Source organism: Prionailurus viverrinus, chromosome B2 (assembly GCF_022837055.1).
Source record: "Prionailurus viverrinus isolate Anna chromosome B2, UM_Priviv_1.0, whole genome shotgun sequence".
In the NCBI taxonomy this organism is placed as follows: Eukaryota; Metazoa; Chordata; class Mammalia; order Carnivora; family Felidae; genus Prionailurus; species Prionailurus viverrinus.
This window is the reverse complement of record NC_062565.1, coordinates 4,549,136-4,573,851: the sequence shown is the minus strand read 5'-3', so window position 1 is coordinate 4,573,851 and position 24,716 is coordinate 4,549,136. Positions and strand designations below refer to the sequence as shown.

At 46.9% G+C, this 24,716-nt stretch overlaps 1 long non-coding RNA gene across 1 annotated transcript; it reads left to right on the top strand.

Annotated features, from left to right (window-relative positions):
* Positions 1–13,024: 13,024 nt before the first annotated feature.
* Positions 13,025–15,672, top strand: LOC125165185 (uncharacterized). The gene is made up of 2 exons (XR_007152010.1): positions 13,025–13,377; positions 14,821–15,672. It is a non-coding gene; the product is annotated as an uncharacterized LOC125165185 (long non-coding RNA).
* Positions 15,673–24,716: the final 9,044 nt, after the last annotated feature.

The window sequence follows — 24,716 nt, the reverse complement described above, 5'->3', positions numbered from 1 at the left end:
GTGCTTACCAAGAAATAGGCTTTGTGTTGCATGCTTTGAGTAGATATATGCTTTTGTTTAATCTCCCCCATGTTCTTATTAATAAGTAGCTATAGTAATCTCAGTTTTTTAATGTTTATTTATTTTTGAGAGAGAGAGAGAGAGACAGAGCATGAGTGGGGAGGGGCAGAGAGAGTGAGGGAGACACAGAATCCGAAGCAGGCTCCAGGCTCTGAGCTGTCAGCACAGAGCCTGATGTGGGACTCGAACTCCCGAACCGTGAGATCATGACCTCAGCCGAAGTTGGCCGCTCAACCGATCGAGCCACCCAGGTGCCCCGCTTCTCTTCTGTTTACCCCAAAGTAAAAATGAAGAATCAGAACCTCCCAGAACTTCGGAGCTGCAGAGAACTCGGGGATCACTGCCCGACCCCTTCACGTCACGGGAGGGGAAGCGGAGACTTAGACAGAAATGTCTCCTCAGTGGCACCAAACCAGTTAGTTCCTGAGGCAATCTTAATACCCCATTGTTCTTTCCACGTTCACAAGCCATCACAAGCCTGACTTCTCGCGTATGAAATGCATGCATTGTCGGCAGTGTTTTGAACATTATGTTTTATGTGTGAGCAAACAGCATCGCAAGAACGGCATTTTAAAATGGTGCTATGATGGGGCGCCTGGGTGGCTCAGTCGGTTAAGGGTGGGACTTCAGCTCAGGCCATGATCTCACAGCTCGTGGGTCTGAGCCCCCCGTCGGGCTCTGTGCTGACACCTCGGAGCCTGGAGCCTGCTTCGGATTCTGAGTCTCCCTCTCTCTCTGCCCCTCCCTTGCTCATGCTCTCTCTCTCTGTCTCTCTCTCAAAAATAAAATAAAAACATAAAAAAAATTTTTTTAATGGTGCTATGAAACCAGAGCTTCCCAAAGGTTTCACGCGTGTGGTTCCCAGAGGGATACTCATCTGACTGGGGGCACGTATATTTTTATACATTTTTAGGACGGACAGGGAAGAGAGTGGAGGGAGATAAGGAACACAGTGAGGGATGGTCTCTCCTCGATGTGTCCGCCGAGGGTCCTGGACCCACAAGAATCTGGGCGCCTGCTTGAGGGCGGTTGTCCAAGCAGCCCGGAGGTGTTGACTTCACTAGGTTCATCCGATTCAGATTTTTTAGATGTTGTCGGCACTGGCCATATAAAGATGAACAATACGTGGGTTTGCCCCGGAGAACCTAAAGTCCCGTGGGGAATGAGGACCGATTCACAAGTAACTCCATTACCGGATCCGACCCGGTGGGTGTTGGAGCAGGCCCCGTGGAGCCATTTGGGGGCCCGGATGATAAAGAAATGATTCCAACAGGAAGAGGGCATCCCGGGCAGGTTTGGGGAGGTGGCGGCATCCGAGCTGCGCCCTGAAAGACTGGGGGATGTCAAGGCGGGGAGAGGAATGAGAAAAAAGGCCTCGCAGGCCCAAGACTCATGTGCACAAAGGCTGGCGGAGGGGGGTGGGGGGAGTGGGGGGTAAACGCCAGGCAGCCCTGGAAGGAGGGGAGGTCCGGGGCAGGGAGAGCAGCCTGATGGGGTGGCCGGAGGCCTCACGGGGGGCGGGGGGAGGACAGACCCTCCTAGTTCAGAAGGAAGGGGACTTGTTATTCATCCAGGGCCTCCCTCATCACTGGAGTGTCTCGCCTTGTCCTCAGGAGTCCGTGGGTCTCACGCCTCCTCTCTTCACCACGCTACCCGGACAAAGAAGAATCAGAGATGCCCGTGGATGCCGCGGGGTGTGGCCCCGCAGGGATGCCACATAAGGTGGTCTCGAGAGCCCAGAAGCTGCCCCTTGGCGTCTCAGAGAGGGTGGGCAAGGGCCTTCGTGGAGTCATCTTGTCCCAAGCTGTGGAGTTGAGGTCCAGAGGCTGAGAAGGCACCCAGGGAAGACCGTCTCTGAGAACTGTGTCATACCAAGCAAAACCTCAACAGAAAACTAGAAATCAGAAAGGAAAGCCATTAACGTACAAGGCGGAAGAAACACTTGCTGAAACACTTTGGGTTACCTGGCCGACATATTTAAAAGTGAAACAAACGTTGAAGATCTAAAAGATGTAAGCATTTACTGAGGGCTCGGTCCGTGCCAGACGTCACACCAAATGATTTGGGGGCATTATCTCCTACAACCCTGGAGAGTCTGATTATAACCAGAAATTCGCTGGGTGAGAGTGAAGTCTAGACCGAAGGGGTTAGTTGGTTGATGGCAAAGGTTAGCGTCATCGAGTTGGGATAACCAGTTCATCCTGGGTTGTCAGAGGCTTCGCACCGCAAACCTCACGTCCGCGGAACCCCCGGTCCTGGGTGAACTGGGATGGCTGACTGAGCAGAGTCTCTCTCTCCTCTTTTGAGGGTTTGTGCGTGGAGAGGACTGGACAGCTGGGCCCCTTCTCCCCGGGACGACATTGGATGAACACTGCCAAACTGCAATTTCTGTATCTTACTGTTCTAGCTCCTCACCCTGTGCCTTCTTCCTACATCTGCTGCCATAGGTTCATCTTGAGATGGCGAAGCAGAACTACGATCGTTCCCTCTTCCATGTGCCTTCCTGCGCCACGGTGGCGGGCAGGTGCCAGCGTGGGGCACACTCACCTGCCTCTAGAGCTCCTCCGGTGACTTACGTCCATCAGGCAGGTGCACCGATGTGAGTCTCGAAGGAGCGAGTGGGCAAAAGCAGTTGTTGGCCTTGTGTCAGGAGAACGGACTGTCTGGCAAGCGGGTCGACCCAGAAGCTTCCTGATCATGGCAGAGGCATGGTGCTTCCGGGGCCTTAGGCGGCCTGTTCTTTTAAGTTCAGACAGTGTATCCTGAGTCCTCGCAATATTATGAGCTGTCGGTAACCATTCCTAAAGCTCCTTTTGCCTAAATTAGCCAGAGGATTCTGTAGTTTGCGACCCAAATACCACAGACAGAGATGGTAGTTTGGATGCCATTACCAACTGCTTCACAGCGGCCTCCTGGAGTCGCTGTATTGGAAGGAATTCTGAGGCCTCGTCCAGGCTCATTGAGAACACCCGCTCTGCTGGATTGAGGCCACCGTTATGGCCCCGGAGAGAGAAGAATTACAGTTGTGCCAGACTTTGGCCATCTGTGGTTAAGGCGATTGACAGAAACACGTCTTTCTTCTTTGGTTTTACAACCATACCGTCATGCGTAAGGTGTCTTCTGCTAAGGTGTTGACGTTGTAAGTTTAACTCTGGAAATCCGAAATTTTAGACATATTTCTTTACACTTAGTTTTTAGAAGTATAAGCTACGTTTGTCTCTGACGTCGAGGGTTGAATGATTGTTGCTGGAAGTTCTTGAAGAATGGGAATGTTCTCTTGAAAATGTCTTGCTCCGCCAAGATAAAGGAGATTCAGAATGTTTACGTTCTAGTATACATTTTCACTATATATGCCTGTCTATATTATAGTAGGTATGTATTACCTTTAAGGGGTAGGATAATCAATGTGGCTAGAAAGAAGGAATTAAGATCTTGCTCGAGTTTAAATATGTAGGTATCCTATTTCTTACAACTTCCCTTTACTATTCATAGTTTAAGATAAAATTTTGTTGAATCCTCCATAAAGGCTGTAATGTGTGCTGGTGATAGGAAATTACATTTGTTGCATTGGCTGTAGAACATGACTATTATAGGAGACAGAATCTTCTTACGTAAACCATAAACGAAGTTAGCAGCCTTATGCTATTTTCTCTTCCACTATGTATATCTCTCAGGTTCTCTTGTTGGACAGACAGGGCATCCGCTGGCCCCTCTTACAGGTGGAGAAAGAAAATAAAGCCACTCTGCCTGAATCCACAACACGCAAAGAAATTGCATGATTTCTTTGACAATTCCTAGAGTTTGGGGTTCCTCATTGTCTCTCCCTTGTCCCATGTCCACCTGAAAGGGCTCATCCCCTGGGGGGGTTTTCTCTCCGAGGGGGACTTTTACTTTCCAATTCAGAGGTGACAAAGTTAAGGTTGTAGTGGCCATCCAGCCACTACCGTCTCACCGCCCAGGCACGGCCTGTTCTGACACCTGTCGACACAAGTTGAACAGACCTTTTTTTTTTTTTTTTAAATTTTAAAGAGAAAGGAAAAGAGTTTTTTCTTTGACCCCAAGTTAAGACAACGGCCCGGGATACACAGTCTTTACAAAAAAAGAGACTGTTGTAGGGAAGGGACTTTTGGTGCCGGGTTATGTATGTTTGTTTGTTTTACATAAAGAGTTACAAATCATCATGACGAAAGACATTCCAGAAAGTTACAGACTTTATCTTAGTGTTTTTAGTGTGTGCAAAGCTGTAGGGCTCTAATCTTATGGGAACCAGGGAGGTTTGTTTTCTTATCTTTGTGTTTGGAATGCTCTGTTTTGGTTATTTATTTATTTATTTTTTTGACGAAGCAGATGTACAAGTGTGCTCCGGGCAGAAATAGAGCCCCGGCTTTGAGGTCTTGCCGAGTCATTCTGACCTTGATAAATGTAAAGTATAGCTTCCCTGGGAGCCCAGGAGCAGGACCCACCAACATGAAAAGTCGAAAATTTCCTTTATCGCACCCAAGAGTCCAACCTGGGTGAGACGCCTGTGCACAGCCGATCTGAGGCATGAGGCCAGGAAAGGGAACTTTTGGAGTTGGAAAGAGCTGGAAACAAACTTTGGTTCCTCTCTCCTTTCATCAAGAGCAGGTGTCCTTCCAAGGGTCTCCTTGTTGCAAACATAGCAATTCACTGTAAACACAACCCAAGTGTGGTTCTGTTAAAGCACGGGGAAGGTATTTATTATAAGATGCTAGGACAGGGGTGTCTAGGTAGCTCAGTGGGTTAAGTGCCTGACTCGTGATTTTGGCTCAGGTCATGATCTCACTGTTTGAGGTCGAGCCCCACACCGGGCTCTGCACTGACAGCATGGGAATTCTTGGGATCTTCCCTCTTACTCTCTCTCGGGCTCTCCCCTGCTCATGTGTGTATTCTCTCTCTCTCTCAAAATAAATAAACTTAAAAAAAAAAGATGATAGGACAAACGTTTCAGGCAGGTGTGTGAGGGAGAGGACCACCACCGAGAACCCAGATGGCCGTGAATCAGACTCTGCCTGGCCTTGACTTACCACAAAGTCTAATCCGGGCTTCTGAGTGCTGGGGTGCCCTCCTGGCTCTGTGGGCAGCCCACGGCTCTGGAGAACTGAATCCCGAAGACTGAATCCTGACTGCACCCCTGGAAGCTGCCTGACCCTGGCTAAGCCACTTGAGACATGAGCGCCCTCGACCTCGGATGGGAACAGCTTTCGCGCCTACTCCTCCGCGTTGCGGTGAGGACCGGATGAGCTCATCCTTGTGAAAACAGTACCTGGTGCGCAGCCAGCACTTAATATTTATTAGCTATTAATCTGACCAGACGCTCTTCTTTCTCCCCGTGGACCGGTTTCCTCTGCTTCACCGGGCCTGCGTCCAAGCTCGGCCACCCCACGATGGCGACCCCACTGGTAAGTCCGCACCACCCCAATCCAGGCCAACAGCCGGACTGAATGTGATTCCCTCAAGTCTCCAAACCGAAATCTCAGCAGAAAGCAGAAAGAAGCTTCTTGATGGGCTGCGGTCAGGGAGGCAAATGAACTCAGCTGTGGAAGGTTGAATTGTGTGCACGCGGGAGTCAGGGTGGAAACGGTGGTGGCAGAAAGAAGGGGCGTCTTTATGGCTGGTTAATCTTCCCCAAAGGGGTGAGCCCAGCAGCCCTGCATTTTGTGGTCTTTCGTGATAAGCCTTTCGTGAGCAGTCTTGGGCCCACCCCAGATACAGGGTGTCCTTTAACCACATCTGTGCGTGGGTTTCCCTCCTTTCCCGGCTTTGTGCTTTGGCTCACAATTGCCCTTGATCTACAGTCATTCTGCTCACAAGTGCGGAAAGCCTGGGAGTTTCCCCACAGAGCCATCCACAACCAGAGACTCCGACTGCTGGTAAGAGAGTCTGAAAGCCCAGCACCCTTGCCCTGGTTGGGGACACAGGTCCCCTGGGTGGCTCAGTCTGTGAAGCGCTGGACTTTGGGTCAGGTTCTGATCTCACGGTTTGTGAGTTCGAGCCCCGCGTCGGGCTCTGTGCGGACGGCTCGGAGCCTGGAGCCTGCTTCGGATTCTGTGTCTCCCTCTCTCTCTGCTCCCCCCCCCCCTGCTCGTGCTCTGTCTCTCTCTCTCTCTCTCAAAAAGAAACATTAAAAGTTTTTTAAAAATAATAATAAAAAAAGTAAGACAATCCCACGGATCCAAAAACGAGCCTGAACTCAGTCGTGAGCCATTAATGAACGTAACTGCTGTCCATGTGAAGAAGATTCTTTCAGTCCTCTGGGATTGGATTCTGTTTCTCATCCTTGTAATTCTTTCCTGGGTCCCACCCACCGAGAGGGAGCCCCATCTCTCTGCCTTCAGAAAGTGATCTTCTTTCAAAGAAAACAAGAACAGCCACTCGTATTAAAAAAAAAAAAAGGAAAGAAAAGAGAAGGTTGGTCTGGTATGTGACCTGATCGTGTCTGTTGCCCCCCACCCAACCCACCACCCCCCCAAGCTGGAAGAGCAGTTTTAACTTTCAGAAAAACAGGCTCTTGCTGCCAAGTGCGGCTGCCTGTCCAAAGCGGGGACCCGGAGACGGAGGGAGGGTGAGAGACGGTGGTTCTAGACAGGCTGACACCCCAGCTGATGCTCACGTGGGAGCACTCCCCGTCCCTACTGTGCAGGCTGCTGCCGCTGGTCTTAAGGGCGGGCCATCCATGTGGCCTTCCACTAGAAACGTGCTCACAGGGAGGGGTCCCGCCTCAACAGCCAAGGGGCTCTGTTGGGCCGACAGGTCAGTCCTTGGAGCCGGGCTGGCCTCAACGCCAGGCAGGCATGACCGTCACGGGTGGGGTGGGCTCTGAGCCAGTCTCTCGTGCCCAGACCCACGTCCGAGTGCTCCATCCATTTTTGGGGCTGAAGACATGTCTATTGTTAAAAATGCAAGCCTTTCGAGAGAGGACACATTTCCCTATTATATTAACCAGGACTCTCTGGGTTGCAACAAGAACTTAATTCAAAAATAGCGTGCACATTGGGGCACCCCAGGGGGGCTCAGTCGGTTGGGTGTTTGACTCTGGCTCAGGTCATGATCTCACAGTTCGTGAGTTCGAGCTCCATGTCAGGCTCTGTGTTGGCAGCTCGGAGCCTGGATCCTGCTTCAGATTCTGTGTCTCCCTCTCTCTCTCTCTCTCTGCCCCTCCTCCACTCCCATTCTGTCTGTCTCTCAAAACAAACATTAAAAATTTTTTAAAAATAGCACGCGCATGGGGCGCCTGGGTGGCGCAGTCGGTTAAGCGTCCGACTTCAGCCAGGTCACGATCTCGCGGTCCGTGAGTTTGAGCCCCGCGTCGGGCTCTGGGCTGATGGCTCGGAGCCTGGAGCCTGTTTCCGATTCTGTGTCTCCCTCTCTCTCTGCCCCTCCCCCGTTCATGCTCTGTCTCTCTCTGTCCCAAAAATAAATAAACGTTGAAAAAAAAAATTAAAAAAAAAAATAGCACGTGCATAAAAGAGAATTTATTTGGCTCAGGAATTAGGTTTGAAGGGGTTCAAACACAGCTAGATCAGGTGCCCAAACAATGTCATCATAAATCTATCTTCTTACCTCTGCCAGCTTTGGTTTTTGTCTGTGCTTGCTTTGTTTTTTAGGTGGCAAAGACAGCCTCCAGTAACCCCCAGGTGCTAGTAACCCTAAAGGAGGGAGTGCCCCTCCCCCATCAGCCCAGCAAAAATCTCAGGACTGCTTCTCATTGGCTCAAGTGGAGTCATGTGGTCTCCGTGAACCAATCGCCGTGGCTCTGACCTCAGTCGCGTACCAATCGCTGGAGTTGAGGGGTCAGCCCCACCCAAAGAGTGGGAGCGAGTGGTTCAGCAAAGAAAACGGAAGTGCTCTTACCAAGAGCGGAGAGAATGGGTCATGGGAAGATAAAGCTAAAACCCTTTTGCCTCACTTCTGCTCGATTTTCATACCTCCACCATAATGACAGGCAGCGAGCAGGTCCCTGAAACATGAGGCACAGCAGAAATAGAAAGACAAGTCCGGAGCAAGGGTCACCGTGCTGGGAAACCAGGCTGGGGCGGGGGACCCTGCATGAGGGCTCCCTGAGGCGCTAGGGGGCAACCCAGATTCTCCGAGACTCTAGTGGTCTCTTCTTAGAAGCTGAGCAAACGTGAAGGCCTTGTGAAGAGCGGCAGTTGCATTCCAGAGAGCTTGATGGGTATGGGGCAGGCGGCCGGTACCGCAGCTCACAAGTCATACCCACGGGCGTCCCTCGCCTTGTAAGCTCAGCCTTCAGCCTTGTTTACCAGGAATGAAATACTCTGTCGGGATATTCTGCCTCCTAATCCCAGGATCCTTCATCATGCTTCGTGTGGTATGTTGGTGCCTGGCAGGGACACTTGTGATAAAACCAGGGACTCCTGTCTGATGAGCGAGACTACCCCGTCATCTCTTTTTCACCACTGCGACCGCCAGGCGGCTGAGGTCTCCTGAGCCCCACGTCGTAACAACCTCGCCAGAGGGTCTCCTGTCTCCTCTGCAGATGAGGAAGGGCTTGGAGAAAGGGGAAGTGATTTGCCAGCCAGTGAGTGGTGGACCCAGGAGAGAGACCCCCAGAGCCGACGTCCTTAAACCCCAGGCCGCCACCAAGAATCCGAAGCCGGAAGTACTGGGGAAGCAGGGAGGGGTGAAGCCTAAATGCAATCGGCGATTTGGGGTAGGGAAGACGCCCAGGCGTGCAAGTCGTGGCTGCTGACGGTCTGTGCACAGGGGCAAGGAGCCAAAAGATTATGAGAACATGCTGCCTCTTTGCTGAAGATGGCGCCACTCCGGGGAGGGCGACCACATAACCGATCGTCTCAACCAACACCGTTTGAGAATGACAGGGCACTGTGAATAATTACCCACGAAGGGGCGCCCGGGTGGCTCGGTCGGTTCGCAGTTAGCGTCTGACTGGGGCTCAGGTCATGGCCTCGCCCGTTCGAGCCCCGCATCAGGCTCTTTGCCGCTAGCTCGGAGCCCGGAGCCTGCTTTGGATTCTGTGCCTCCCTCTCTGCTCCCCCCCACTGCTCACACTCCGTCTCTCTCGAAAATAAACAAAGCATTGCAGGGTGGCCGGCGAGGGAGGCGTCAACCGGCCCTGATCTTTGCAGCCCTGGGCTCTAACCAATTGAGTTCATCTCCAGACACGGTGGAGATGAGGGACATAAGACGCAGTGTAAATGATTAATTAGTGAATCGAGCCAACGACAACAAGCACCCACAGGCACGGCGGCGGGGCAAGGTGGTTAGAGGGTTCCCCTTTGAGCTTTGGGTTTGGATCTTGCTCTGTGAACTCGGGCAGGTTCCTTCAAGGCTCATATTCCTGATCTGTACAATGGGGACCAGGGCACAGAATGCCCGAGCATTTACTTTGTCTTAGGCACTGGGCTCAGCCCTTTATGTGGATTACTTAATTCTGGCATCTCAACCTCACGGGGCAGGCATTATTATGATGTCCGTCTTGCAGACCGGGGGCACTGAGGCCCATGAGGCTACGTAACTTACTCCAGCTTGTGCAATTAATAGATACTTGTCATACGGGGGTTGGTTTGGGTGATTAAATAAGACAACACTTATTAAAAACTTAGCATATTGATGGAGAGCCAACAGAAGCCCTGGATAAACCGTTCGTCCTGAATGATGATAATTCGGCATTCAATGTATTGTTATCTTACATTTGGAATTTGGAAGGCACTAATACGGATCGTATTTCCCCCTCACCATATGGCAGGACGATCCTCTGAATAAAAACCTTTAATACTCCTTGATACCCTAAGAGGACGGCATTGTTGACATGACCCGTCTCTGAGAACCCCAAGAATCTGAAACATCCACCCGGTTCTTGCTGCAGCTGGGAAAAGGAAATGTCTATAAGCATCCTTAGACACAGACAGTTATCAAAAAAAGAGAGAGAGAGAGAGAGAGAGTTATCAAGAAGAAGAAGAAGAAGAAGAAGAGGAAGAAGAAAGGAAGGAAGGAAGGAAGGAAACCAAAAGGTATCCTCTGTGGGGAGAAGGCAGATGTGGAGAGAGAGAAGAGTTGCCCAATCGTCCGTCCCAGTTCCTCCCAGAAGGAGGCTCGCGTGGTGGGAACACATTCCCAGGCATCACTCCAGTCCCACGCAGCTGCTCACCTGCCTCCAGAAAAGCCTTTAGCATCGCGAAGGACAAGTTTATGGGGGTACAGGCTCACTCTACACGCCTGCCATCAAACCTCGCAAAGGTCCTGAGGCCCCATTAGGTCATTTGAACCATCTCCCTCGACCCCCGAGGGCTGCTGAGGTGGAAGGTTCAGGAGAAGAGCTCAGCTACGGACAGAGTCCACAGGCGTCCGGTCCGTGGACCAGTGAAGCAGCACCCGAGGGGTGACGGCTCTTCATAGGCAGGAAGAGGCAAGTTCAAGCTTCTCGATCCAAACAGATGGTGTGACCTTGGGCAAGTTAGTTAACTGGCTTTGGGGGCCTTGGCTTCCCCGTTGGTTAAACAGGGATAACGAAACCTGCCTTGTATCCTTTAGGAAGCGATGTATGTTGCATGCCTAACAGAGCGCCTGACACTTAGTAGAGTCGCATGCTGACCGTTGTTACTGATAAGCATGAATTGAAATGTCACCGTATGAGGCCGTGTGGCCATAGAAATATAGAGTCCCCAACCTGGCAGAGCTCGCAGACAGAGAAGACCAGACTAAGTGCCATAATATGACTGGCTCTCCGGCAGGTGCTCTGTTGCGCGGGGAAGATGGGGGAGGAGTCAGAGGCGAGGCGAGAGACAGGTGCAGGCCGGAGGCGCCCAGCGGGTCAGCGTGAGGATGGTTGGGGTCTGGACAGATGCAGAGAAAGAAAACGCTCAGCGGAAGCTAGAAGGGGCCTGGAGGGAGGCGTGTGGAGGAAATAGGGGGAAAGGGACGCAGAACAGTCTGGAAGGAAACCAGGAAAAGCCAGCTGCTGCTCCCACACCCGACCTGCCCGGCGCTGGGATCCAGAGGCCCCCTCTCAAGGGTGAGACAGATGCCCCCGACGGAGCCCTTTCTTCCGCCACCACCCAAGGATTCACAACCCACAAGCCTCTAAAAACCAGCGTGGGAGTCGAGAACGGCCGACTCCACGCTCTGGAACAAGGGCCGGACACAGGTTTCTCGCAGTGACTTTGAGCATGACCTACGACAAATTGCAAATGGTGCTGGGAATTTCGGATACGCTCATTCGTTTCCAATCTACACTGATGAAAAACCTTGGGCTGAGTGTGGTGATGAGAACGAACCCTGCTGATGTGGGTTTCTGCCGCTCTCCAGCTCTCCAGTTCCTACCTCCTCTGTGTCCACCGTGACTCTACCGGGGGCTCAGTCTGGATAAACGCTACAACTACCTAATGACTCCTCAGAGAAAATTCTTCCTTGTGGTATAGCCCTGTGAGTTCAGAGTGCTCTGCAATGACATGCCCAAGGAGTTCTTGCTGTCTTTAATGAGCTTTGCAAACTGTCAGCCTAGGATGAAGTTTGATCCCTGGAAGGATTTCTTCCTTTACTTGTCCAATTTTGTTTTGTTTTCTTATATATATTTTGTTTTGTTTATATATATATATATTTGTAATTTACTGTTATGTATATAGTTATATATAATTTATTGTTATATATATTGTTATATATATGATAGACATATCATATAGATATATAATTTATTGCCACATTGGCTAACATACAGTGTCTAAAGTGTGCTCTTGGTTTTGGGGGTAGATTCCTGCGGTTCATCGCTTCCATACAACAGCCAGTGCTCATCCCAGCAGGTGCCCTCCTCGATGCCCATCACCCACTTTCCCCTCCCTCCCACCCCCCCATCACCCCTCGGTTTGTTCTCTGTATTTAAGAGTCTCTTGTGGTTTGCCTCCCTCCCTCTCTGTTTGTAACTATTTTTCCCCTTCCCCTCCCCCATGGGCTTCTGTCGAGTTTCTCAAGATCCACATACGAGCGAGAACATACGGTATCGGTCTTTCTCTGACTTATTTCACTCAGCTTAATACCCTCCCGTTCCACCCACGTTGCTGCAAATGGCAGGGTTTCATTCCTTCTCATTGCCGAGCAGTATTCCGTCTACTCGTCCAGTTTTGGAGCACTGCTCTTTCTCCTTAATCATCCAGTCGTTCTTTTCTGCCCCGGGTCACGACGGGAGAAGAGAATGAACTTTAGTATTTCGTTCTCCCGAGGGGAAGAGTAAATTCCAAGCGGTTCTCTTTTAGGCCAGGAACACGGGGCCATTTTCCTTGGGTGATGTCACCAAAGAATAGCCTATCTGGCTTCCTCCACACTTGGTAAGAAGAGTACAGGGACGGCCCGATACCAGTAATCATGATTATCAGGCATGTGCCATTTTCAGGATCCACTCCAAGTTCCCCAGAGCTGCACTGGACAGCTGGTGCGGTCGGGGCCGCTGAGACTCACTGTCAGAAACGGTCTGGTTGTTCCCGATATCTAGTTGAACTGCGTGCTTAATAATGTCTGTCTACCCAGAGGGCACTAGAATGTCCCTGGCCTGTCGAGGCCCCTGATATTTCCATTTTTTTCCAGAGAACTATTGGCCTGAGGCCCCCGGAAATGTTGCTTCATGGCCCGGCCTTGTAAGAATTTGCCTGACCTATTTCGTGGAGGCAAATTAACCCTAGTCTCACCGTTGTTTCGTGCAAAAGGGAGAAATGAAAGTTTTGACCGCTGTGACTGGGGTCCCATTTGCATGAGTCAATTACAGCCACTGAAATGACCAGTCCTATAAATGCTCTTTTAATGGAGACAAAGTCTTCGTGGGTCCAGGTTGGGTCAATCTGGGCCTCAAAAAAGGACAAACCCCCTTCTTTAGTCCTGTAGCTGGATTCTTGGGTGGGGCCCCCGTTCTGTGAGCATCAGACTGCTAGTAACACATGGGTGTTCACACCCGAACCACGCCTTCGGTTGTGTGATGTCTGTGGTTACACCGAGCGGCACAGCCCTCCCATCGTGGTTTGTCACGGAAACCGAAGAAAAAAAGCTCCCACCTTCCCTCCTCCCATAGACTGAGGCTGGGGAGGAACCGAAGAATCTAATGCCTACGAGATGACATTTCCGAGTTAAGGGAGCCTAGTGTTTGTGTTCCTGAAGGGAATGCTCGCCGAGAGGGAAACGCCTCAGACGTGAAGACAGTTCTTACTCTGGGTCAGCTCAAAGACGCACGCTGCAAAAGGAAGGGTGGAATGGGGGTGCCCGGTGATGATGTCGAAGGCAAGAGGTGACGTTGTTCTGAACAGTAAGAGAACTTTGAACCGCACCGTTTGGCAAGTGAGGAAAACCTCCCTTCCTTCTTAAAATCTGAGATGGTTTTCTCGGAAAGTAAAGATTTGTTTACTGATTCAGCTGTTATGGCACGTTTCCCTGGAGGACCATTTGTCTCCAGCAGAACCACCCTAAGAGTGCCCACGCCTGCCCGGGCACTGGGAGGCCTTGAAGCCAAAGCCGACAGGACCCCTCCCACCCTCCCCCGACCAGGGTCGGCCAGGGGTGTGTAGGTCTTGGTGCAGTGAAGCCTGGGGCTGATAGCCTGAGACCCCTGAGGAATTACTGGAGTAAATATTCCAGGCTGAAGGGAATGTACTGCCTGGGAGCAGGCATGGTCCTGGGCTCAGTTTCTATGGGTGGAAAGGGGTCCCCTAAAGGGAGGGTGAGCTAGGGATGAGGGTTTAAAATTTTTCTTTTTCTCCCACATATACTTATGTATGTATATGTATATATGTGTGTATATATATATGTGTGTGTGTCTCTGTATATATATATGTATTTTATATATATGTATATATGTATTTATATTATATGTACATATACATATAATATATATAAAATTTAATATTATATATTATTTATTTATATATTTATTATTATTTAATATTATATATTATATTAATATATATTAGGCTTTCTTCTTGATTTGAAAGCAAGGAAGACCGAATAGGAATTGTGTGCACTTCACAAGTCTCCTTGTAAAGGATTTAATATTTTAGGTGTTTTTCCTCCCAAACAGGGAAAAGTCATGTCTGGCCCAGAACTTGAAGTTCTAGCCTCCTGCCCGGTAGTCTCCTAAATTCCCCGAGCGCTGGGAGGGGGGAAGCGTGCCAGACCTGCAGCGCGAGGCGCTGGGAGAAGGGGGTCTCAGGCCTGGGAGGGGAAGCCCGGCCCGGCCTCGGCGAGGGATCACTGAGGATCCAAATGAGACTCCTCTGTTCCAATGAGACCCCTCTGTTCCTGGAGACGCCAGAGGAGGCGGACTCCCGATGGCGTGAGAGCGGCTGCTCGGGGTCCTCGGAGGTCCCCGCCCACACGAGGTGGCCGAGGGGCAGGGGTGGGGGAAACGCGTGGTGGGCTGGGATGTGGTCCTCTTCCGCCACCTACCGACGGCATCGCTCCCTGCGGCTTCCGGACGCACTTAGTCCGCCTGTTCCCTGGACCGGGGCAGGATGGGCACCGACTCAGAAAAACGAAAACTATTCAAGGCACGTTTTCTGCATCCAAATCAAAACAGACTTGCTGAGTCCGCAGGGGAAAAGACGTGTCCAGGCAATCTAGGTCACCTATTTTACTGGGTGAATTAGCTTTGATTTCCAGCTGCTGAACTAATGTATAAGCATAACGGGAGGCAGAATTCAGTCTTCTTTCTTCTGTTAGGTTAATGTTTTGGAATACATAAAAGTATTGCATGTTTTTAAGATTTGTGTCGTTGCTGGTTTTTAGAAAATATGATTACCCTGAAGGTATTGAAGGAGTTTGCAGAAGAGAAGTAATAGAGGACTACGGTGTGCAAGCAAGGAGTGCAAAGTGTCTGCAGAGGCAACAACACTACGCAGCTCCGTGGGGAGTGCACGCGCAAGCCGAGCGTGGGAGACTGTCCACCCGTCACACTTGTACTTTCACTGGAACCTGGAGAACATGCTACCCAAAGCGCAACTGTTCATCCGCTTCCTTTCAGCGATCCAACTTCAAGAGTTCTGTCCCAAGAATTCAAAACCGTGAGAAAAGTTGTGCGGACGACAGTCTCCCGAAGGCCAGTCACTGTTCCGCAGAAGAAGAACAGAGGTCAAGTCATGGTCCATTCAGAATATGGAATATGACGGAGGCACGGGGATTATTTTGACAGGTGGCAGTATGTGAAACCCACACCCACGAAGATATGGACTAGGAGATAGACACAGGAAGATTGCAGAAAACCGGTAAAGCAAGCTGAGTTCGAGGGCAGTTGACTCTAACGAGGCTGTTACGTGACGCATGCTCACATTTCTGTTTTCCTAATTACGTAACCGATGCAGGGAAGCTTTCGGGTCTTAACATATTTAAGTTATACGGAAGCGTGTTCAGTAGCAGGTGGAGGACGCCACCATGTGGCTGCTCCTGGCTTGTCTGCTCCCCATGAATCAGAAGGTGTCAGCTCCCTGTATCTTCTTCCTCAGAGGCACGCGCTCGTGCACGCACATTATATGTGGCATTATTTTAACATAAAAGTGATAATATTGTATTTCTTGAAACTCGGTTCTTTTAACAATATGTACTCTAGGACTTTCTGGATCAATAAAATATAAATCTATCTCATTGTGGGTTTTTTTTTTTTTAATGCCTATTTATTTTTGAGAGAGAGAGAGCAAGCAGGGGCGGGGCAGAGAGAGAGGGGGGACAGAAGGTCCGAAGTGGGCTCTGTGCTGACAGTAGAAGAGCCGGATGTGGGGCTCAGACTCAAACCATGAGATCATGATCTGAGCTGAAGTGGGCCACGCAACCGACTGAGCCACCCAGGTGCCCTTTTCGGTTTCATTTTTAAAAAATGCTTATCTGGGGCACCTGGGTGGCTCAGTGGGTTAAGCGTCCAACTCTTCGTTTGGGATCAGGCCATGACCTCACAGTTGCTGAGTTCGAGCCCCGCATTGCACTCTGTGCCGAAGGTTCAGAGCCTGCTTTAATTATGGCTCTCTCTTCTCTCTCTGCCCCTCCCCTGCTTGTGGTCCCTCTGTCTCAAAAATAAATAAACTTAAAAAAAAATTTTTTTAAATGTTCATATTTGCCAAAGGAATTACAGGAGAAAAACTATTTGGATATAGATTCTGACATACTTGTTTAAAGAAAATAGTTTTGTTTCTTTGAAATCATTTTATTATGTTTGTTTATCTCATTTTTAACCGCTATTTAATGTGATCTACTCTAATACACTTCACTATTTCACAATTGATCCTTGTTTCTTCTCATTTTTTATTTTTTAAAAACGTTTTTATTTAGTTTTGAGACAGAGAGACAGAGCACGAGTAGGGGAGGGAGAGAGAGAGGGAGACACAGAATCCGAAGTGGGCTCCAGGCTCTGAGCTGTCAGCACACAGCCCGACGCGGGGCTCGAACTCACGGACTGTGAGATTGTGACCTGAGCTGAAGTCCAATGCCCAACTGCTCAGGCACCCCAGTTTCTTTTAATTTTTAAAATGATAATAATTCTGCAGATGACCCCTTGTATATTTATCTTGGAACACCCTGTTAATGAACTTAAGCTTCTTTTCATTTTTTTATTGGCCATCTGTATTTCCTTACAGAATTTCCTATTCATATGTTGTGCCAAAAATTGTTTCATTGCTGACATCTTTATTGTTGATTTGTTAGGGCTTTTTATGAATACAGGGATGTATTAGATTACATTTATTGCTTTATTTGTTGAGGCTTTTTATGACTATTTTAGATAGAGATTTGTTGGGGCTTTTTATGAATACAGGGGGATGTTTTAGATTAGATTTACTGAGATTTCACTGGATTTAGAGACTGGTACAACATAGAATATTTCTGTCTAGGATGTATTTTCCTATTTATTCTAGTCTTCTTATATATTCTTTGGCAAAATGTTATTGTTTTCTTTATTTAAATCTTGCACACTTCTTGTTATAATTTATATTACATAAGGGAAGACATTTCCAATGGCTATTTACATAAGTAAAATAATTTTAATGGAAATAATGACTAGCTCCAGTTGAAATCAGTTTTTTTTTTTTTTAAAGCTGTAATGATCTGTCAGGTAATAACTCCAAGAAGTATAATGATGAGCCTACTCATTTGCTTGTATACAAGGAAAATCAATAGATTGATTTCATTTCCTCTAACAGACCAAAAACATGATTTAGATACCAAAAAAATAAGACATCGCGGAGAGAGATAAAACCATAGTTCGGGAATACTAAGTCTTGCCTTCCTTTTTGGGTCAGCTACTTATGCCGTGGCAGTACGCAAAACGCTTGGGATATCCTGCCTTGGGCCGTTGGCTCACCAAAGAAAATAACTTCAGTTACTTAATGGTCCTCAAAACTCCTTGAGCATTTGAACTGTGAAGTCTTTCCATCAGGACATCTCAGCGTCACCCCGCCCCTTTCCTTCTATGCCTGCCCCTCCATTAGGCCCGGCCTCACCGCACCACTTCCCTGTTTCAAATCTCTCTAATCCCCACCAGATGTGACTAAAGTTGCCAATGATAAACTGTCCAGCACAACAGTTTTTCAAAAACAAGCTCGAGCATGAGAGACCGACTTACAGTTCTGAAAAGAAGATGTGAGGGAATGTCCTGTTGATAATGTGGATGAAAGAGAGCAGTAAGAGAGGATTCACCCCTCCTGCTTTCAAACGAAAACAGTGAGAATAGCGAGACACTGGTGCAGAACGAGATTAAGTCGATCGACGGAACAGGATGAGTGGCCCTTTCTCAACGCGTCCTTGGCGAGTCTACTAGGCCGGTGGACCCTGGGACGCGCCGTGGGTCTGCCAGCGAGCTGCCTGCATGGAAAAGTTTTCCCACATTTCCATTTCTACTTGAACACTCAACGTAGAGCAGTACGTTAGAAGTTATTTCTTAATTTCAAAACACATGGTGACTTCATAATTATCTTGCTGATTTTTATCTCAGTCGTGCTGTCGAATGAGAACACACCACACGATTTAAATCTTTGAAATCTTCAGAGCTTTGCCTTACAGCTTAGGGTATCATCATTTCGTGTAAACGATCTGTTTATTCTTGAAAAGAATGGGTATCGTGCAGGTGTTGGGGGCACGTTTCTCTAGATGTCAACGAGGACTTTGTATTTAACTGTATTGTTCAAATCGTCTGTGTATTCACTGAGTTTGTGTGTGTGTCTGGTCAGTTCATCATTTACTGGAGGCATTTTCAGATACCTCACTATGATTTGACTTTGTTTCTTCATTTAGTTATGTCATTCTTTGCTTTATACATTTTGAGGCTATGCCATGATATACATACAAATTTAGATTTTTATGTATTCCTGGTTAACTAAAACTTCTATCCTTGTGGAGACTTCCGGGGAAGATGGCGGAGGAGGAGGATCCTACGCTCACTTCAGTTCACAGGTACGACTAGATAACACCCACATCAGTGCAAATGACCCAGAAAATGGCCTGAATCCTGGCAGAACGGAGTCTCCATGGGTAAATGTAGAGAAGAAGAGGCCACATCGAAAAGGGTAGGAAGGGTGGAGACTGGATCAGGAGTCAAACTGAGCCCTGGGTCTGGTCATCTGATCCTGGGAGGGGATGCTGCAGGTGCAGAGGGAGAGGAGAGAGGAGCAGATCCCACACCAGGCACCCAAAACACAAGGGACCTGCATTAGGAAGACAAATCCCCATAATGTTTGGGTTTGAAGACCAGAAGGCCTAACTCTGTGGGTTCTTACAATCAGCGGGGCTTAACACCTGGAACTTTAAAAATCAGTGGGCTCGGCTCCAGGTAAGCCAGAGGAGGATGGGAAACTGAGTCCCTGCCCTTAAAGAAACAGCGCAAAAAACAGCCCCACTAAGATGCAGCACAGAAGCAGCAGTTTGAGAAGTGCCTGGGGTGTATGGGAGGGGATTCGTTCACTAATCTCAGAGTGGGTGCTGGAAGGGCAGGGGTTGTCGGGAGACTTCTCCAAGAGCAAAAGAGCTGGCAGGTGCGGTTTCCCTCCCCTGACCCCCGGCCAAGATACACAGACACCTGCGAGAACCAAGGAAGTGGGAACAGTCTCCACCCAGCTTGCAAACAGTGTGCCCTGCCCGCCCCTGCTCAAATCCCACTCATCTCGGTCTCAGCTGGAGTCTTCCGGTTCGTTGCAAATCCCCTCCCACGGCAGACTGGCACTGGCCTTGATGGCAGTGCGTCCCTGGCCCCTAGTTATCCGGTGGCCCCACCCTCAGGAGAAGTCCATCCAAAGCAGAGCCACAACCCGGCAGTGTGCGGGCACCCCTGATAGGGCCCAGTGTCACACCAAACTGACCCCAGCCCCAAGGCGAGGGGAAGATAACCACCTACGGCAGCCCCACTGTGGCTGACACCTGGTCTAACTGCAGGCCCCACCCACCAATCAAAGGTCCTCAGGGGACAACACAGAGGAAATCCCCCCAACATTTTCTTCTACTGCATCTCTGACAAATGCCTGATCTGACTCAATTCAAGCCCAAATCGGCCCCAGACCGGCCCGCTAACGACACAGGGATCAAACACTGCCCACAATCAGGCAGAGGGAGACATTACAGCCAACTGGACTAAATGCAAACACAGCCCGGCCACAACAGCAGGGCACGTGCAACACACAGGAGACACTGCTGAAGCGCCAGGTTCTGGAGAACGGGGGACATTACACGGTGGGCGCACAGGACCTGCTATTTACAAGGCCACGGCCTTCAGGAGCAGGAGACGTAGCTTACTTTCCTAATAAATAGGAACAGACACAGACAGGGAGACAAAATGAGGAGACAAAGGAATATGTCCCACATCTCAGTAAGAGAGCTAAATGAAATGGAGGTAAGTAACATGCCTGACAGAGAATTTTAAGTAACGGTCATAAAGACACTCACTGGACTCGAGAAAGAGTGGAGAGACTCAGCGAGACTTTCAAGAAAGACACAGAACACATGAAAAAGAACCAATCAGGGATGGAGAACTCCATGATTAAAATAAAAATACACCAGAGAGAATAAACAGTAGAGTAGGGGGGGGGGGCAGAAGAATGGACCAGTGAACTGGAGGGCAGAGTAACTGAAAGCAATCAAGCTGAACAGGAGAGAGAGAAAAATCATGAAAAAATGAAAATAGATTAAGGGAATGCAACACCATCAGCAGGGAGAATGACAGTCACATTATAGCGATCTTGGAAGCAGAAGAGGAAAAAAAAGGGCTGGGGGAAGAAGATGTATTCAAAGAAATAATAGCTGAAAACTTTCCAAATCTGGGGAGGGAAACAGAAATCCAGATCCAGGAGGCACAGAGAGCCCCTAACAAAACCCACCCTAGGAGGTCCACACCAAGTCACAGTAATTAAAACGACAAAAAGTAGTGATAAAGAAACACTTTAAAAAGCAGCAAGAGAAAAGAAATCAGATACATACAAAGGAAACCCCATGAAGCTATCAGCTGATATTTCAGCAGAAATTTCGCAGGCCAGAAGTTAATAGAATGACATATTCAAAATACTAAAAGGAAAGAAAAAATCTGCAGCCAAGAATTCTCTATCCAGCAAGGCTATTATTGAGAATACAAGGAGACAAAGAGTTTCTCAGAAAAACAAGTTACAGGAAGTCGTCACCACTAAGCCAGCCTTACAAGAAATGTTAAAAGGGACACTTTGAATGGAAAGGAAAGACCATAAGTGGGAATAAGAAAAGTAGGAAGCGCAAAAGCAATAAAAATAAGTATATCTATAAAAATTAGTCAAGGGGTTCACAAAATAAAAGGATGTAAAGTATGACACTATATAGCCAAAACGTGGAGGGGAGAGGAGTAAAAATTTAGTGCTTCAGAGTGGGTAAAAACTTGAGCAACCATCGACTTAATACAGACTGCTATACGCAGAAGATGTTATATATAAACTTAATGGTAATAAAAAACCAAAATTCGGTAACAGATATACAAAAAAATAAAGAGAAAAGGGAATCCAAGTATAATCACTAAAGGAAGCTAGCATCCAAGAGAAGAAAGCAAGAGAAGAAAGGGACGGAGAAGAACTATAAGATTAACCATAATATAAGTAACAAAATGGCAATTAAGCACATACCTATCAATAATTACTTTGAATGTAAATGGACTAAATGATCCAATCAAAAGACATAAGATGACAGAATGGACAAAAAAAAAAAATCAAGATCCATGTTTATGCTGCCTACAAGAGACTCATTCAGAACTAAAGATACCTGCAGATTGAAAGTCAGGGGATGGAGAAACATTTACCAACCCAACAGACGTCAAAAGAAAGCCAGAGTAGCAATATTTGTATCAGACGAAGTAGACTTTAAAGCAATGACTATAACAAAGAGACAAAGACAGACACTTTATGATTACAAAGGGAACAATCCAATAAGAAGATATAACAATGGTAAATATTAATTCACCCAACATGGGAGCACCCAAATACGTAAAGCAACTAGTAAAAAACATAAAGGAAGGAATCCATAGGAATAAAATAATAGTAGGGGACTTTAACACCCCATTTACATTAATGGACAGATCATCCAAACAAAAAATCAACAAGGAAAGCAGTGGCTTTGAATGATACACTGGACCAGATGGATCTAACAGATATGTTCAAAGTATTCCATCCTAAAACAGCAGAATAATCTTTTTCAGTGCACATGGAACATTCTCCAGAATAGATCACATATTAGGCCACAAAACAAGTCTCAACACACTCAAAAAGTTGAAGTAATACCATGTGTCTTTTCCGACTATGAAACTAGAAGTCAACCACAACAAAAAATCTGGGAGGAACACAAATACATGGAGGTTAAATAACATGCTACTACACAAGAAATGGGTCAGTTAAGAAATCAAAGAGGAGGGGCAGCTGGGTGGGTCAGTTGTTTAAATGTCCAACTCTTGACTTTGGTTCAGGTCATGATCTCACAGTTCGTGAGATGGAGCCCCGCACTGGCTGCACAGAGCCTGCTTGGGATTCTCTCTCTCTCTCTGTGCCCCCCTCCCTCCCTTCTTTCTCCCTCCCTTTCCTCTCAAAATAAATAAACATTTTTTAAAATTTTTAAGGAAATCAAAGAGGAAATAACAAATATATGGAGACAAATGAAAATGAAAACACAATGGTCCCAAATCTTTGGGATGCAGCAAAAGCTGTTTTAAGAGGGAAGTTAATAGAAATACAGGCCTACCTCAAGAAGAAAAATCTCAATTACACAACCTAACCTTACACCTAAAGGAGCTAGAAAAGAAGAACAAACAAAACCCAAAACCAGTAGAAAGAAGGAAATAATAAAGATTGGAGCAGAAATAAGCAAAACAGAAACTAAAAAAAACAATAGATCAGATCAATAAGACCAGGAGCTGGTTCTTTGAAAAGATCAACAAAATTGATAAACCCTTAGCCAGACTCATCAAAATAACAGAGAGGAGTCAAATAAAATCAGAAACGAAACAGAAGAAACCAACACTACAGGGGAAAAAAGGATTGTAAAAGAATATTATGAAAACTTATATGCCAACAAACTGGACCACCTAGAAGAAATGAATAAAATTCCTGGAACCTATAACCACCCAAAAACCACCAGAAAGAGAGAGGAAATTTGAACAGGTCGATTACCAGCAAAGAAATTGAGTCAGTAATCAAAATAAACAAAAGTCCAAGGACCAGACGGCTTCATGGGTGAATTTCACCAAGCATTTATAGAAGAGTTAACACCTACTCTTCTGAAACTATTCCAAAAAATAGAAGAGGAAGGAAAGCTTTCAAATTCATTCTATGAGGCCAGCACCCAACAATACATTAAAAAAATCATGTACCACAATGAAGTGGAATTTATTTCTGGGATGCAAGAGTGGTTCAACATTCACAAATCAATGCATGACATTGATAAAAGCCATATGAAAATTTCAGATGATGCAGAAAAAGCACTTGACAAAGTACAACATCCATTCATGATGAAAACCCTCAACAAATTAGGTTTAGAGGAATGTACATCAACATAATAAAGGCCATATATAAAAAACCCACAGACAACACCATACTCAATGGTGAAAAACTGAGAACTTTTCCCCTAAAATCAGGCATAAGATGAGGATGTCCACTCTCCCCACTTTTATTCAACATAGTTTTGGAAATTCTAGCCACAGCAATCAGACAAGGGAAAGGAATAAAAGGTATCCAAACTGGTGAGGAAGAAATAAAACTTTCACTATTTGTAGATGACATGATACTATATATAGAGAACTCCCAAGACTCCACCAGGAAGCTACCAGAAGTGATAAATAAATTCAGTAAGGTTGCAGGATAAAAAGTCAATAGACAGAAATCCATTGCATTTCTACATACTAATAACAAAGTAGCAGAAAGAGGAATTAAGAAAACAGTCCCATTTACAATTGCACCAAAAATAATAAAATATCTAGGATTCAATTTAACCAAGGAGGTGAAAGCTACAAACCATTGATGAAAGAAATTGAAGACAACATAAACAGAAAGATATTCCATGCTCATGGACTGGAAAAACAAATATTGTTAAAATGTCTATACCACCCAAAGCAACCTACAGATTTAATGCAATCCTTATCAAAATACCAACAGCATTTTTCATAGAACTAGAACAATCTAAAATTTGTATAGAATCACAAAAGACCCCAAATAGCCAAAGCAATCTTGTAAAGAAAAACAAAGTGAGGAGTGTCACAATCCCAGATTTCAAGATATAGTACAAAGCTATAGTAATCAAAACAGCACGGTACTGACACAAAAACAGACACACAGATCAGTGAAACAAGATAGAGAGCCCAAAATAAACCCATCATTATATGGCCCATTAATCTTTGACAAAGGAGGCAAGAATATACAATGGAAAAAAGACAGTCTCTTCAACAAATGGTGTTGGGAAAATTGGTCAGCTACCTGCAAAACAATGCAATTGGACCACTTTCTTAAACCATACACAAAAATAAACTCAAAATGGATTAAAGACCTAAATGTGAGACCTGAAACCATAAAAATCCCAGGAGAGAGCACAGGCAGTAATTTCGTTGACATCAGCTATAGCAACTTTTTCATAGATATGACTCCTGAGTCAAGGGGGTGGGGAATCAAAAATAAACTATTGGGACTTCATCAAAATAAAAATCTTCTGCACAGCAAAGGAAACAATCAACAAAATTAAAAAACAGCCTACTGAATGGGAGAAGATATTTTTAAATGGCATAGCCGATTAAGGGTTAGTATCCAAAACATATAGAGAATCTACACAACTCAACAGACACACAAAAAACCCAAACAATCCAATTAAAAAATGGGCAGAAGACGTCCAGATGGCCAACAGACACATGAAAAGATGCACAACATCACTCATCATCAGGGAAATGCAAATCAAAACCACAGTGAGATATCACCTCCCACCTGTCACAACGGCTCAAATCAAAAACACAAGAAACAAGTGTTGGTGAGGATGTAGAACCCAAGGAAACCTCATGCTCTGTTGGTGGGAATGCAAACTGTGCAGCCACTGTGGACAATATGGAAGTTCCTCAAGAAATTAAAAATAGAATTACCCTATGATCCAGTAATCCCACTACTGGGTATTTACTCAAAGAATATAAAAACACTAACCTGCAAAGATATATGCACCCCTATGTTTATAGC